Source organism: Mus caroli, chromosome 14, assembly GCF_900094665.2.
Source record: "Mus caroli chromosome 14, CAROLI_EIJ_v1.1, whole genome shotgun sequence".
NCBI lineage: Eukaryota > Metazoa > Chordata > Mammalia > Rodentia > Muridae > Mus > Mus caroli.
Window position 1 is genome coordinate 101,505,087 of NC_034583.1, and position 10,427 is coordinate 101,515,513.

General features: G+C 38.9%; 1 pseudogene; it reads left to right on the top strand.

The window, feature by feature from the left end:
• Positions 1 to 6,677: 6,677 nt before the first annotated feature.
• Positions 6,678 to 7,750, top strand: LOC110309804 (annotated as a pseudogene).
• Positions 7,751 to 10,427: the final 2,677 nt, after the last annotated feature.

Consider the following 10,427-nt stretch of genomic DNA (forward strand, 5'->3'; position numbering starts at 1 on the left):
TGGCTCTCTCCTTAGTTTCAGTGGTCAGAGTATTCTCTGCAGGCAAGCTCTATTCTTGCAGGGAAGGTGCCCAGATATCTGGTGTTCAAACCTGCCTCCTGGCAGAAGTTGTGTTCCAATCACCAGAAGTCTTAGGATCCCGTGTGGAATCCTGTGTGGGTCCTTGAGGGTGTCTGGAGACTCCACCGGAAAGGTACCCTGGTGCTTGAGTGGACCGGAAGAGACTTGTGCCCCACCTCAGGCCGGGTTGCCTGCTTCCCTAGTTAATACAGTCTCAGGTCCCGCTCAATTGGATTGGAGCAGAAGCTGTGTTCCACTCACCAGAGGTCTTAGGATCCCGTGGGGAGTCCTGTGCAGGTACTTGCGGGTGTCTGGAGACTCCTCTGGCAAGGCACCCTGATACTCAAGTGGACCGGAAGGGACTTGTGCCCCAGTAGAGGCCGGGTTGCATGCTTCCCTAGTTAATGCAGTCTCCGGTTCCGCAGGATTGGATTGGAGCAGAAGCTGTGTTCCACTCACCAGAGGTCTTAGGATCCCGTGGGGAGTCCTGTGCGGGTCCTTGCGGGTGTCTGGAGACTCCTCTGGCAAGGCACCCCGATACTCGAGTGGACCGGAAGCGACTTGTGCCCCAGCAGAGGCTGGGTTGCCTGCTTCCCTAGTTAATGCAGTCTCAGGTCCTGCTCAATTGGATTGGAGCAGAAGCTGTGTTCCACTCACCAAAGGTCTTAGGATCCCGTGGGGAATCCTGTGAGGGTCCTTGCAGGTGTCCGGAGACTCCTCTGGCAAGGTACCCCGATACTCGAGTGGACCGGAAGGCGAGATAGATATTTAAATTATATTCTTGAAACCAGTGGATATGGAATATCTACTGATGATTATGTAATATGTAATTCAGGGTGGCTTAAAAGTAAGAGATACATGTGCCACATGTCTTACCAGAGTTTTGAATTTTTGATGGGAGTCTGGGCATACACAGCATAACATTATCAAATCATAAGTGGTATTGCCTACTTACTGTATTAGAGGCCAAATATGTTGTTGAATGATCACAAAGAAACTAATTACACTTTTTATGTTTGATATTTAGATTATTCTAAAATAATTATGAAGCTAAAGAAAAGCTAAATATGGAGTCAAAGAAAAGTTGGCACTAGATTGTTTCATGTATATTTTCAAACTTCTGGTATATTAGCTGAGTCATATCTTATATGTTTTAGTTAGGAATATATTCTAAATCAGAAATATTTGTTTTAAATTTAAATGATTTATAAGTGATTTGGGGAAATAGATATTACAAGCTACTTACTGTACTTTGTGGTAAAATAACTTTTGAAAACCCTTCTGATGTAACTGTCCTTGAAAGGAAGTCCAGAAATAGATTTCATTGGGGTTGAAATTCATAGCAAAGCATCCCTATATCACTGGATGCCAGAGGCAGGCAGAACAAGCTATCTGTCTCATTGATGTTCCAAATCTTAGGCAGACACTTTTAATTTTATCAAAAGCAGCCTAGGGGTAATCTAACATCATGGAAGTCATGCCATGGATAAGGATGGCTCAACATGATCCTATCTGTCACCATCCACATGTGTTCTCTGTAAATCAGACACTGAGGTATTGAGACTATTCAGAAATAAAAAATGTTGTAATACAGTCCAAGTACATTTTTCTGAAAGAAGAGCAAGGCAGAATTTTTAAAATTATACTATTTGTAGTTTGAAAATTTTATACACGTATAAAATATATTTTGATCCCCCATATACAAACCGCACACATCCAGTTCTCTCTAGGAAACAACAAACAGCTCACTCTCAAATTCACTTGCTATTTAAAATAATTATCATCATTATTAGCTTCCCAGATGAATCCAGTTAGTGCTGACCATACATGAATGGAAGTGGACCACATGCTGGGACAACTTATCTGTGGCTACATCAATTACTGTGGCAGGACATTTTATTAGTATTTCTCAACCCATGTTAAGATGATGAATCTTTATCTCATGCAAATCATATGCAGATAGACAAAGCTGGTATTCCATGTGTAGAAGACAACATTTTACAGCAACACATCCACCTTCCCAGTGTTCTTATATGATTTTTTTTTTCTGCCTACTTTTCACAATGTTCTCTGAGCTTTGAATCAGGGGGTTCGTAAAAATGATCCATCTGAAGTTGAACACTCACGGTGATATAATTCCATAATTTAGGATTTGCAGTGGTGGAGTCACCAACTGGTAATCAAGTATTCATATGCTCAAGTCTCATGAGGAACATCTCACTCAATGCACCACAATATATGTATTTATATAGTGATGCTAATTACAGAGGAGGAGGTCATACATCTGAGAGGGAATGATCTGGGATGCCCATGCTCCTCCAAGAGTCATGACCGTCTAACAAGAGCACCAGGCAGAGAAGCTTACTAGTGAGTTGGTGGTCAGGCTTCTCCAAGAGACACTGAGAACATCATAGGCTACTGTAATTGTCTTTCCAGAGGTGGAAAGTAAGTCCCTATTATATAAAATATAAAACACTTCAGAAAAAGATCCTTTAGGCCTATGGGCTGGAACTGACTTGAGGAAGGATGAAGGTCAGTATCAGAAAGCAGCATGCAAGATTATACAGGAGGGAAGCAAACAGCAGTCTCAACTAGCTGTCTCTAAATCACAACAAAGACTAGCGTGGCATGATAACTCTAAGGTGGGTGCAGTGGTGAAATGCATAACTCACCAGCAGCCAACATCGCTTTAATTGTACTTAAAAAAAAAATGCTCTATGAAAGGAAATCATGTATTGTACTCAGAACCTAACCAGGACCTGTGAAGTCACAGATCTTGGAGGAGAACCTGAAACTTCCACTTTAATAAACCAAAGAAATTTCTCTCTAAATTCTAAATATTTGCCACTATATATACAGAAAAGTGTGAACCTGAGCTCTCATCAAGGGGACTTCTTTTTTCAAGAGACAGGAACTATTATAGAAAACCAAAACCAATAATTATTCATAGGTGAAGAGTCCAGTTTTAATGATATCTCTGTAACATAACTCTGGTTCAGGGCTCCTTGGAAAGGAGAAGTTGCAAATATTGTGTGGTTCCAGGCAACAATAGAAGCTATACTCATAAAGTCTAACTTACATGATGGCCTAAATATTAACTGAACAAGGAAAACACTAATAGAGGCAAATAAAGAATGATGAGAATGAGGGGAAAGTTCTTTTCTAAGGAAGAGTACACTAAGTAGTGTTTGAGGACCAAGAGGTCAGTCCTGAAAATGAGTACCATTATACAAATTGATCAGTTTGTATTTATGCATTTAGGAATGTATACATACACAAAGACATATATACAGAGACACACAGACAAACAGAAACACATACACACCAACAAATAATGAGAAAAAGACCACCTGGGGCTTATGTGAGTGAGGTTGCAGAGAGGAAAAGGGAAGGAAAATAATGTAATTATGTTACAATCTGAACAAATAAAAGAAATAATAAAACTTAACATGCTTATTTAACTTACAAAATTGGAACAAACTACAATGTACATACTACTTAAATCACAGTGTATAATATTTGCTAATACTGTCTTGTAATGCTGTGGTAATTTATGGTGGTGTGACTTTTCTCAGGGAGATGTGAACAAAATTTAATTCATGCCTACTAGAACAATAACAACAAACCAAGGACATGATTCTACTAGATTCTTGCTTAGTGACTCCTTGGGCTTTTTCAGTTTCTTACAGGATATTACTTTCAGTAATACAGACCAATAAAAACAGCTGTATCACTAATAAGCCCCTTTTCATTGGTGACAATTCAGTACAAAATCAACCCAGAACTTCCTGAGTGACTAGCAGTTATTTCTGATAGTTAGAGACTAGTTTCTCTGCCATCTCTTACTGCTTGAAAGGATTTGGGGAAAATTGAGAGTATCAGCATGAGACTGATTTTTTTTTTGTACTTATGAGCCTCCTATTTGCCTTCTACATTTATGAAGGGATATCTTAACTTGGAGGAAATGACTAACATGGTGACAAGGATAAAGTTAGAAGTTCCTTTAAACTGGAAAATAGCTAGGTGCCCAGTTATTCAATAAGATGAGATATCCAGAATCCCTCCTATCAAAAGGAAATGCAGGGACAAAGAGTAGAACAGAAACTGAAGGAAAGCCCATCCACAGACTGCCCCACCTAGGGATCCATCCCATCTGCTGACACCAAACCCAGACACTACTGCTGATACCAAGCAGTGCTTACTAACCACTGACCTGAGCCTGGTACAGCTATTTCCTGAGAGCCTCTGCCAGAGCCTGCCTACACAGATGCAGATGTACACAGTCAAACATTTGGACTAAGGGCAAGGACCCCAATGGAGAAGTTAGTGAGAGGTCTGTAGGAGCTGAAGGGTTTGCAACCCCTTAGAAAGAACAACAATCTCAACCAACCAGATCCCCCAAAGCTCCTAGGGACTAAACAACCAACTAAAGGGTACACAGGGCATACTCATGGCTCCAGCTGGATATGTAGCAGAGGACTGCCTTATCTGGAATCACTGGAAAGGGAGCCCCTTGGTCCTGTGGCAGCTTGATGACCCAGGTAGGGGAATGCTAGGCCACCGAGGCAAGAGTAGGTGGGTAGATGGGGGAGCACCTGCATAGAGGCAGGGGAGGTAAAAAAGGATTGGGAGCTTGTGGAGGGGAAACTGGGAAGGGAAATTTGAAATGTAAATAAATAAAATAACCAATAAAAATATTTTAAAAAGAAAGTTGATCCTTTTTTGGAAAAAGTATATTATGACACCTTTGCTTATCAGGTTATTTTCTTTAGAAAATGATCTATAATGCTATACAAAATATATATTTAAAGAATTTGAGAAGAAATGTGTGACCTAGATAACAAAGTTCTGTTTTAAATTTCTGTAGTATCTCTTGGTTTAACATTTGTTTCAAATTTTGAAACATATCACATGTTGGAGGTACTTCCTATTTTCACTGGAAAAAAATCCTCAGTTAGAGATTGAAATTCAAAACTTCTGGAAAAATAACTAAATTTAATATTGCCATCTACATTTGCCAACAGAACTGAGGCAGACTCTCATCATGTAAAATATTTCAATCACAGTATTTACTATGTAAAATTATGGGCAAATGTTATATTTGTGTGGGTTCTAAATGATATTAATCATATTTATCTCAGTAATAAATTATTTTATCCTACCAAACTATTTCCTTGTAAATATTTATTTTATTTTAACAATTTAGTAGCTTACATTTAAACATGTGTACTTATGCATTCATATAAATGTCTCACTAGGCTTACTGGTGTTAATCACACTCTGCTCTTCACACTTCTAAAGTATTCCTTTGATTTTATTTTAAATGATTTAGCTACAAGTCAGTCCTTCATTTGTGAGGGTGTCTTTGAGATGTCCTACATGGTATGCAGACTTTTCTATACCACTCAAAATTGTTTGACCCAATAAAATGAAATCCAATTTGGTGATCAAACATCAAGCATATTTAAGCTCCTTCTCCTGACTCACAACTTTATATCGGTTTTCTCTTGATTTCCCCGTATTATCCCACACAGTGTAGTTACTTGCTTTCCAGTTGATCTCAAAAGAAATGATGGAAATGTAACTGAGGAAAATATGTAATAAAAATATTAAAAATTAAAAAAAAAAAGAAATGAGAATGATTCTAATTTCGTGATACCTAAGATACGATTCACAGACCACATGAAGTTCAAGAAGAAGGAAGACCAAAGTATGGATATTTCGACCCTTCTTAGAAGGGGGATCAAAATACCCATGGAAGGAGATACAGAGACAAAGTATGGAGAAGAGACTGTCCCACCTGCGGGTCCATCCCATATATAGTTACCAAACCCAGACGCTATTGTAGATGCCAACAAGTGCTTGCTGACAGGAGCCTGATATAGCTCTCTCCTGAGGGGCTCTCTGCCAGTGCCTGACAAATACAGAAGTGGATGCTCACAGCCATCCATTGGACTGACCACAGGGTCCCCAATGGAGGAACTAGGGAAAGTACCCAAGGAGCTGAAGGGGTTTGCAGCCCCATAAGAGGAACAACAATATGAACCAACCAGTACCCCCAGAGCTCCCAGGGACTAAACCACCAACCAAAGAGTACACGTGGAGGGACCCATGGCTCCAGCTGCATATGTAGCAGAGTATGACCTTGTGGGACATCAATGACAAGAGAGGCCCTTGGTCTTGTGAAGGTATGATGCCCCAGTGTAGGGGAATGCTAGTACAGGGAAGTGGGAGTGGGTGGGTTGGTGAGCAGGGGGAAGGGAGATGGGAAAGGAGGGCTTTCATGGGCGGAAGGAGGAAAGGGAACAGAGTTTGTAATGTAAATAAAGAAAATATCTAATAATAAAAAAGTAAAACCTTTAATCCAAATCTTGAGACTAGAAGACACACCATTAAATGGGCCACACCTTCTGCTGGAGGCCTATATAAGCAAATGAAGAAGGATGCTTTGTGTCTTTGCCTGCATGCTCTCATCTTACTAGCAAGCCCATCTCTTCTCTGGCATTAGACTCTACTTCTCCAGAATTCTAGCATATACTGAAAAACGCCTGAGACTTCAAACCTGGTGGACTAAATCAACTTTAACCTTCAAACTACCTCCAGCACAAAGGTCAGGGAACATGGAAGCCAATAGCTGTGGCTCCACACAGATCAATGCTCAGAAATTCTGCTATGAGTGTACCATTAGCAACTTTCATTTTGCATGGGTGGAATTCAGAAAAACCTTACAAGCCCAGTGTTCTCATCAGAGGAGAATAAGGAAGTGGCATGGTGTTTGAGATTACACCCAAACAGGGTTGATGAAGAAAGCCAAGATTACCTGTCAGTTTACCTGGTGTTGCTCAGCTATCCAGAGAGCCCAGATCAGGCAAAGTTCAAGTTCTGGATCATAAATTCCCAAGGAGGAAGGGCCCTAATATCTTAAGCTTTCTGTAATACCAACACAGGGGATTAAAAAAGCTCCTCCTTTGAGATCCCCTCCTCCTCTCCCATCAGCATTGGCTTCTCTCTGAAGACCAGCTCACCATCTGCTGCAAGGTGAGCACAGTAGGAGCCTTCTTTAGAGTGACTTGACAGAACATGACACCTGCAATCAAGGATCAAAGGCACTTGTTGACAGATGACTTAGGGGATTTGTGGAGGAATTCCCTGTTCAGAGACTGCTCCCTGTTGGTAGTTGACCAAGAATTCAGGACTCACAAGGCCGTCCTAGCAGCCAACTCTCCAGTTTTCAGAGCCATGTTTGAACATGAAATGGAGGAGACCCTAATATCTGCATTGAGATCCATGGCCTGGATCCCCAAGTCTTCAAGGACATGATGGGCTTCATCTACACTGGGAAGGCACCACACCTCCATAGCCACTCCATGACCACTGGTGTGCTGGCAGCTGCTGAAAAGTATGGCCTGGAGGGCTTGAAGGTCACGTGTGAGGATGCCCTCTGCTGGAACCTCTCTGTGGAGAATTCTGCACACACTCTCATCCTGGCTGACCTCTGCAGCAAAGAGTATCTGAAGACTCTGGGCCTGGATTTCATTGCACTTCAGTTCCTGAGGTCTCTGATACCTCAGGGTGGAAGACAATGGTGGAGTCACATCCCCACTTGGTGGCTGAGGTATTTCACTCCCTGGCTTCTGCACAGTGTCCTTTCTTGGAGCCTAAAGTGATCGCAGGAGCTAGCCAGCTATGATCTACACCAGTCTTCCAAAAGCAACAACCAGCATTGTTAGCAATGACTTCTGGTTAGACAATGGTATTGTGGGAGCATTTATAGTGAATCTGGGGAAAAGCAGCATGATGGATGAGGCTTTAAAACACCTGTAATATGTTACAATAGCGGGTGGGGAAAGGGCAGCATTGCAGTCTGGGACACTCTACCTGATCTTAAGGCCATAAACAGCTCTGTAGACAAAACCTTAACCAAATAAAATATAATACGAATAAAGCTTTTGAAATAAAACAAAATGATTCTCTTGTACACTTTCACACAGAAATGGTTAGAAGATAGCCTACTAAAATTTGACACCAGTCACTAACAGAGGCCACACAGGTTTGTAACATATATCTCAGAAAGTTGATATAAGATCATATAAGTGTGAGGCCAGCCTAGCAAGTGTAACATGGCACTGTGTAAGTAATATGTATGGATATTGGATTTTGAGATTGAAATTCTGTTATTTTAATGTAATGCTTTTTTCTCTTATTGTTTGAATCAATGCACAAATAATTAAGCAGTGTAAATTGTATGTGAAATCTTAATGTTAAAATCAATTAAACATTTCAAATTACTCCATGTTTACCATATATACATACACACACACACATATATATATATATATATAATGCCATAATTTAGCCCAATAATTTTGACAGTCAAAATATGCTATCTTCAAAAAGAAACAGATGTTTAGAAAAGGCAGTGTATATAAAAAAACAAAAAAATTGTCCATTTGGTTGGCATTAAATATGAGACACTATAAAGACAATTTTTCTATTGAATCTTCTTGATTTCAAGTTTGTTAATATTTATAAATTCATGTTTATATTTTAATGCAAGTTCTCCATTGTATGATGAATTCTAAATCAAATAAAATTATGAATCTCCTTTAGAGTCCTTCTATTATTTTAAAAAATTAGAAGTAAATCTCATGGCCTCATATTAGTTTTAATATTGCTTTAATAGCATAATTTTATGTTTTCCTTTCCCATAGTTCTGCTTTTTATATAAAATCATATATAAATAATGTGTGTGTATGTTGGTTAATCTCATATGCTTCGAATTAGAAATCTCTTTCACATACTCATGTTTTGAACTGAGCATGGGAGCTGGGAGTATTTTCAGAGGTACCAGAATCTATAAGATGCGGGACTAACTGGAAGTATTAAGGTTCCAGGATAAGGTTTCTGATGATATTTATCCTAGTTTATGTTGCACTGTCTCTACTTCCTCGTTTTTGGGGGACATGAGCATCTTGGACCACATCTTTCTCCTTCCATGAACTAATAGCTCTTTCAGTCTTTCTCTGTCATAATGTACTGAAGTTTTCTGAAAGTTTCAGAAGCCGAAAAAAGTTTCCTCATGTATAAAAGTTACTGGAATTCTTTACCAGGATATACAAGTAACACATAGATAGCTCTTTACTTTTTCCCTGAAGTCCCTCCAAAGTGTCATTCATACTCAGTTGCAATCTGGTTCTTTCTACACCTACACTATGCTTTCGAAAATTATGGGACTCAAATTTGATATTACATATTTTGTCAAATGTAATTTTCACTTTGTTTGAAACTTAAACTTCTTTGTCCCCAAGAAATCTACTATAACAAATACTCTTCAAATATATAATAAGTGTAAAAGACATGGAAGTTTCATCAACATAGTGACTGTGTTTATGTAAAGTAATAAGATTTTCTATTTGTATAAACAATATAGCTTTTCATAAAGAAACATCGTATCTTCTAGATTGTTTGTTCTTTTCGGAGTATATTATAGGCAAGCATGACATGCTATTAAAATGTTGGCCATTGGAATGGAATGGAGAGTCTTAGAGTAATCTCAAACTAATTTTTAGCCAAGATGTAGGAAACAAAACTGAAAAAAAACAAGTGTTTCAACGTGTAATTCAGGAAAATTACATATTGAGGAGAATGAAGTGAGACACTCCAGAAATCTGGGAAGAAAGAAGAAGGGGAGGGAGGAGGAAATTGTGATTGAAGTCATTGTATGAGAATTTTATTTTCATTAAAAATAAAAATAAAATTAAAAAAGAAATACCCAACTAACAAAAAAACAAAGCAAAGCAAAGCAAAACCAAACCAAACCAATAACATCAAAACCCCCAAATATCAGCAAAGATCACAACTTAAAAAGCAAGATAGAGAGCCTAGCGTGGTGGCATATGCCTTTAATCCCAGCACTTGGGATTCCTGAGTTCGAGGCTAGCCTGGTCTACAGAGTGAGTTCCAGGGCAGCCAGGGCTACACAGAGAAACCCTGTCTCGAAAACAAACAAACAAAAAAGAAAGATAGAAATTTGTGAGGTGGTTTGAAGTAAATAGCATGGATGTACTCTAGGAGTTTGTTCTAGACAAAGCTTTTTATATATTGTAATAACAGATGAAGAAAGACAAGTTTTATAAAAAGGGATTTACATTAAAAAAAAACACTTTATAGCAAATGATTAAAGAAAAAGACAATCTATAGGATGGGAGAAACTGTGAGAGGATGGGAGAACTGCATAAAATCTGGTGAGGAATTGATACCTAGAATATCTAAGAGATCCAAATAGCTTTACAGCAAAAAAGTCAATAAAGTACTTAAAACAGATTAATGTTTCAAGTACATATTTCTGAAAAGAAAGCATACACATG